General features: G+C 36.8%; 1 long non-coding RNA gene across 1 annotated transcript in view; it reads left to right on the top strand.

The window, feature by feature from the left end:
* LOC110398419 overlaps nt 468–6,503 on the top strand; it is a 34,262-nt gene continuing 28,226 nt past the window's right edge. Inside the window, exon 1 of the long non-coding RNA XR_002438372.1 lies at nt 468–731. This is a non-coding gene — a long non-coding RNA (uncharacterized LOC110398419). The remainder of the gene's footprint in view (nt 732–6,503) is intronic.

Here is a 6,503-nt window from a genome sequence, read left to right as displayed (position 1 = left end):
AAACCAGTGCTCCAATAATAGATAAATTAATAGTACTGTATAGACTCAGAACAGTAATCTTGATATGAATTCAATAACTACATTCTTATAGGTTTTGTGAGTTTGTTTTTTTGGGGAGGGGAATACTTTGATTTTTTTTTTTCAATCTATCTCTAGAAATGATTCCATATACCATTCACTGTTGGGGCGTGGTGTGCTCGGGAGCACATAGCTAATGATATACTAATGATTTACGATGTAATCTTAGATGAGAGAAGCAAGTTATATGTGCGTGGAATGTGGTGTTTCTAGTATGTTCTGTATCCATAGTGTTCTGTAGTTAACAACATGTCCTGTACATGGAGATAGCCTAGGCAGCGGTATTGTTCTCTGACACGCTTGGTTGCATGGAGCTTGTATCTTGGAAACAAGTATGCTATATAAGGGGCATGTTGCTACAATAAACTTTGAAGCTACTTTCACTCACATTGAGTTGGCATGCTTCCCCACGCTGGCTGGTGGGGGCTTGTTTCCCCACGCCGACTGGCGGGTAACCTCTGCTCGAAATGTTTTCCTACATTTGGTGCCCGAACAGGGACCCGACCAGGTGCGTGGTTTGGACGGCGAGAGCAGCTTTTTGCGCCGCCTGCTTAGCAGGGTTTCGCCGTGTTCCAGGGGCTGCAGTGCCTGGCCAGCGTAGCTCCATCTGTCTTCACCGGTGATTTGATTGTGTTGCGACGATGGAGAGGGAGGTAGCCCAACAATTTTTATTGTACTTTTTAGAAAAGTGGGGGGTGGGTGCGGGGATGTTGAAGCTGATATCCAATCTATTAGACTATGGGTGTAATGTTGACGAGCTCTACACGATAACAATATTGGTACAGCGGGAGAAGCTGTTTGAACTCACATTGAGTTGGCTTGCTTCCCCACGCTGGCTGGTGGGGGCTTGTTTCCCCATGCTGACTGGCGGGTAACCTCTGCGCGAAGTGTTTTCCTACATTTTTGAATACAAATTTGGCATAAGTGTCATGGTTTTATGATTTTCAGTTATTGGTATTCCACATCATAACATCATGTAGTGTATGTACCTTGTTCTCAGAAGAGAAGGACTACTACATTTCCCAGGGGACTTTGTGACTGTTACCGTTTTCCGGTCAGAGGGAAAGATAAAAACTTGCATATCACGAGACCTTGTTCTCTCTTTCCGCCCGTCTCTTGTCCCGGCAGCATCTCATTCCCCAGCCATCTCACCGTCAGTATTAGAGTAAGGCCTGCTTTTAATTTTGAACACTCTCTCTCATTGTATTGGATCTATCAGCTTAAATTGTAATTATATTGCATTATATTGTGTTATTTTGCATTCCAATATCTTATTTAGTAAATTAGTTTGTTTCTCCTCAGATTGTTGCCACTGTTTTGTTCTCAGGCCCATCTCCCTTTTTCCCCTTCTTCCCTTTCCCGGGGCGTGGGTCCGTGGGCCCCCCACCCCAATTCTCACGGAACCGGGCCAAACACATGTAAACCGATGACAGTAAGTCATCCCTTCTCAGAGTTCTTCACAAGACCTTAGCTGAATGTTGAAAAAAAAGAAAACTTTAGCTGCTGCATGGAACTATTTCCATGTAGAATGACTGAAAGAGGGTGTTAATAGAAGACAAATAAAAGAGGAAGAAAAAGCTGACTTAAGTAGCTACTGCTGTTTGAACAGCTGTAGAGAACACTTACTAGAATAATCCAAACTTTTCAAAGGGCTATATTTCATTGTATGTTAAGATGCATTTCAATGATTACAACCCAGGGGTCTCGGGAGTATGCTTTAATGGATCCATTTTTGTAGAATGAATCATTCACCAAAACTGGTAGAAATTATAAATCTGTCCAAGCAATATGTTTTATATCTTGTAGATCAAAAAATCCTACTTGGCTGGATGACTTCAGTACTAAGCAAAAAGAAAAGGAGTGAAGAAGGTAAAGAAAAGAATAATTAGGGAATATTCATAATTTTTTCTTCTAACCCTGAGTGAGGCTTAGTGTCTTTATAGGAGTCATAATGTTCTAATTCCCTTGGGGCAAAAAAGAGGAACTTGCCAATAGCAAACAAAGTGAGTGCCATTGTAGCAGAAGTGGGGAAACAGGATAATCTGCTGTCTAAACCATCTACCAGGTTTTAAATAGAGCAGGCAAGGGGCCCCTTGCCTTTTGCATCTTCTGTCTGTGGCTGGAATTATTTTCATTTAACATATTCAATCATAACATTGCATACTCCTTTTTTTTTTCATTTTTTTATTTTTTGTGGGTTTTTTGTTTGTTTTGCTTTGATTTTTTTTTTTTCATTTTGAGAAGAGTCAGCTTTGTAAAGAATGTCTTTGTCTTTTATCTGTTGTTGTTGCTTTTGGTCTTTTTTGTATGTTGCTTTATTTTTCTTTCTCTAGGGAATGATTTTTTAGAGTGCAGTTGTTCTCTGCTCTTATTCATTGTGAGTTGATTCCTCTCACTCACCTTCACAGATAAACAGCTACAGGCTCCATTCTGATCTGCAGCACTATAGACTTTCTGCAGAATTTTAAGCTTAGAAAAATGTAGTGTTGTTTCCATATTCTAGTATGAAACACGGGTCACATCCCAGTGTTAATTAATAATGTTTAAAGATTTGCACAGTTTATATGAGGAAAAGCAAGTGGATGAAATGGCAATAACTTGGACTAGATCATTTTCACTTGCCCATTTTCTGCTCCTTTCTAGAACAACTCTTACTGAATGTTTGGAGAAGTTAATGAAATTCAGATTAGAAGTACGTATTCTTCCTGTGAATAGGGTTCGGACAGTGAGGGTTTCAGGATATAAATTTTCGCCTCTCTAACTGATTCAGCATAGTACATAGGTTTTTAAGTTGCCTGCCTGGGGTTTTGCTCCTTGCAATTAGACAAAATTTAAAATGCAGGGAACAATAAAATAGTAAAATAGGACTACAATTCACACTTCTGCACAATATTAAGCTATTTTATGATACTTAGAGGGAAGATTTTTATTATAACAATAATAAAACTAGTAAGTAGGTCTTGAAGTAAGGGGTGAAAATGAAGCTCAAACATGTACAGCAAGTTACAGTGCAAGTATATCATGAGGTTTTATAAAATGCTGCTGCTATGTCTTTCTTAGTTCTATTTTTAAGATCATAGACAGTGATTTGGAAAATTCTCCCTCAACTGTCTAAACATAATCAGTTTTTTCCTTAGCAGAAACAATAAGAGCTGTTAAATATGCTGTATTTCACTGTATTTTTATAGTGAAATTATGCTGAGAAATTACAGTTTCCTGCCTTTTAGAAGTATGCATATGACACTGGAATGTATGTTGATGTCAGTGCAACACAGAAATTTTCCATCTTCTTTAATATCATTTGTAACAAGCATTAACAATGTGCTTCCAAGTCATCCTGATTAACAGACAGTAGTAGTCTTTTTTCTTTTTACAGCTAATGACACCACAAAAAATAAAATTAATGAAAGTAAATGCCCTTTTGAAAAGAAAAAAATATATTTAATTTTGTGTATTATTTTCCTACCCTAAGTTTTGCTTGTCAGGTTCTGCACAGAACACTGTTTTCTCTCACTATATAAATATATATCTCTCTAAGAGTAAAAGAAGGTGAAGAGAAAAAGTAGAAAATGGAGCAGGAGAGACAGAGTTATCCAAAAACAGCAAAGCAAAGTGGTTCACCACTCCTCAATCCAGCAATGTTAGAGAGTGCTGATCTTTGGTAGTGGTGGATCGTCCAAGGTTGTGGTGATACGATGAACATACATATTCTTACTTATAGGCCAGAGCGGTCAAACCTGCTCTATTGGAGCAACAGCTTCTGGCTTCCGGGATCTCAGCAGGAACTCTTTTGTTCCTGTCTTCCAGGCCTTGCAAATTTAAATCAGCAGAGATTAGAGGAAGCAGAGAGACGCTAGCTTCTTTCTTGCCTTCACAGGATAAAATGGTATAATCTCCTGTATCAAGCTGAAAGCATTCACTCCCAGGCCAAGTGTTCAGACAGAAAACACTCCTGGGCTTTCCTATTTGAAAGCAAGCAGCGCTGAACAAATCTTTTCGAATGTACAGCTGTCCACAAAGTGTCTTGTGTTGATCTGAGACAATGCATTCCTTACCAGTCTCAGACAAGTATAAACACAGTAATAATGTTCTACTGAGCTAGTACTTTCACTTGCTTTACTAGGCCTTTAAAAATTGTAAGAGAGGATCATTAAGAGAAAAGTACTTCTACAACTAGAATATATGGAAGTAGACAAAAAGGTGAAGAGAATGAAGGGACAGTTATCTTGTATAAGTTACAATACATCGGTTGTACTCTCCCAGGAGGACTTATAAGTGTGTTCAAGCTGCTGCACATAAGGAGAATAATCTTCTATGAAATTGCCTTCTGATACTGTTCACTTAAAATAAGATAGTTTTCTCCTTATCAGAGCTTGTCTCAGGGATGTGGAGGAAAGAGGTGAAGATTCTAATTGGAGGTTGAATGTAATGATCAGATCTATGCTGTAAGACTGAGGTAATTACCTGTTCATCAGGTAATTACAGTAGCCTCCACCAATTTGTTTGAGATGGTTCAGGAACTCTGTGTCACAACCACATATAAATTTTTTTGTATAGGACTTCTAAAGGTAGAGTAGCTCTCTTTGTGGCAAGACCATTTGCCTTATCATCACTCATTTCTGAATAGGTGATGATACAGTATGATAGAATGCAAAACGTCGATTATTAAGTAGTTAAGTAAAAGTAGGATGATCTTATTTGAAAGGAGAAAAAAAAAAACACAACAGCAAACAAGAAGTAAACCAAAAATTATGATTCTTAATTAGTGAAGTCAGTAAAGAGAGTTTCTTAATCCAAAGACAAGATCATCTAGAAGCTATGATACACCTTGAATGGCACATAAAAAACTGATGTAATCTTATCTGCTCCTAAAAAGCTTGCGGCTATGATTCTGTGGCAAAACTATTAGCTTGGTTTTATTCAAAGAGTGACACATCTGCACTTCACTGTATCCCCAGGCTTAAACATATCATGCTTTAACTACCAATGCTCAGGTTCTTTTATCCCACAGCAGACATTTCACTTCACTTTTGTTTTACTGAATGCTTATTTTATGATAGGCTTATATTTCTTTGCTATTTGGTTTAGTTTATTGTTGGTTGTGTTTTTTAGGGCAGAAAGGTGCAGGGCTATAAGTTATTCTCACCTGCATTAAGTCTGTTTAATGCTTTGCAAATGCAAAGTTACTTTCATTTTAGGGAAACATCACGTTTCAACTGCAAATATACACTAGACTTCAGTGACAAAAGAATATTTCATCTAGAGTAAGAAAAAATATGGTGATCTGACTTAAGATGAAATATTTTTATGTCTTGCCATAAATCTTCTCTGTGAATATTTAAAACCATATGAGTTCATTATAATACTGTATGTGGAAGCATCAACTTTTCTATATGGAAATTGCCAAATATGTGTGTGTGTGTCAACAAATACTCTCATCCATCCATCCACAATAAATAAATAAATAAACCCACTTAAAATAGGTACGTATACCATCCTTTGGTTTGCTGCATACACATACATGAAAATATATACAAGATGCCAAAGATATTTATTTATTAAAATTGATAATTATTTGTTAGCTTAGAACCTTAGGTAATATGCTGCACTGGAGCTATTATCAACCAAACATTATTGTAAATGTCTTTAGTGGTTGGGGAAGATTTAATCCTAAGGATACTTGTCAGCAAAGATTGAAAATGAGTATTTCATGGTAGTGACAATTTCGTTAGTATCTAGAAAATTTTTTCAGACATCACTTTAACGGGTATTGCCTCTGGGGAAATTTTAGAAAAAGGAGTGGAGGCTCTTAGGAATTGTGATACCACAGAAATGATTATTTCCTGAAGCTGTTAATTTATCAATGTGTTGAGTTGGATGCAGCCTACAAGGACTTTAGACAATGCTTAAAAATGGTATGTATTTGATTACTCTTACAGTAGTATACAGTTGAAGTATTTTTTCTTTATGATTATTGATGTTGAAATGCAAAACTATGCAAAGAGCTTTCAAATAATAACATTGATATTATTTGCCACAGCATCTAGCAGTTCATACATTGTGCAGCTAAAGTCCCTGGTGCAAATAATATTTATCAGAAATCAGAGCTCCTATAGCCAAATATAATTGTCTGAAAATTGAGATAGATTTTAATCAAAACTTCTTGCCTTCAGCTGAAGTAATTTCAAAGGATACACAGCCAGCCAGCCAAAGTGAGTTTTTAATTTGTAAGTATGTATTATAGCTAAAAAGAAGCTTTACCCATACATTTTAATCCAGCAGAAAATGCTAGAAATATTACTCGTTTGCTGTACAAATGCTTCTCAACTGGAATATAAAATATGCACTAAATACTGAAAAAATTCTTTATGTGCTTTCTCCTTGAAGGCAGTATGCACGTTGAATAAAAAAGAGAGAAACTTAGC

Source organism: Numida meleagris, chromosome 4 (genome assembly GCF_002078875.1).
Source record: "Numida meleagris isolate 19003 breed g44 Domestic line chromosome 4, NumMel1.0, whole genome shotgun sequence".
NCBI classification, from domain to species: domain Eukaryota; kingdom Metazoa; phylum Chordata; class Aves; order Galliformes; family Numididae; genus Numida; species Numida meleagris.
This window is presented reverse-complemented; position numbering and strand designations above follow the sequence as displayed.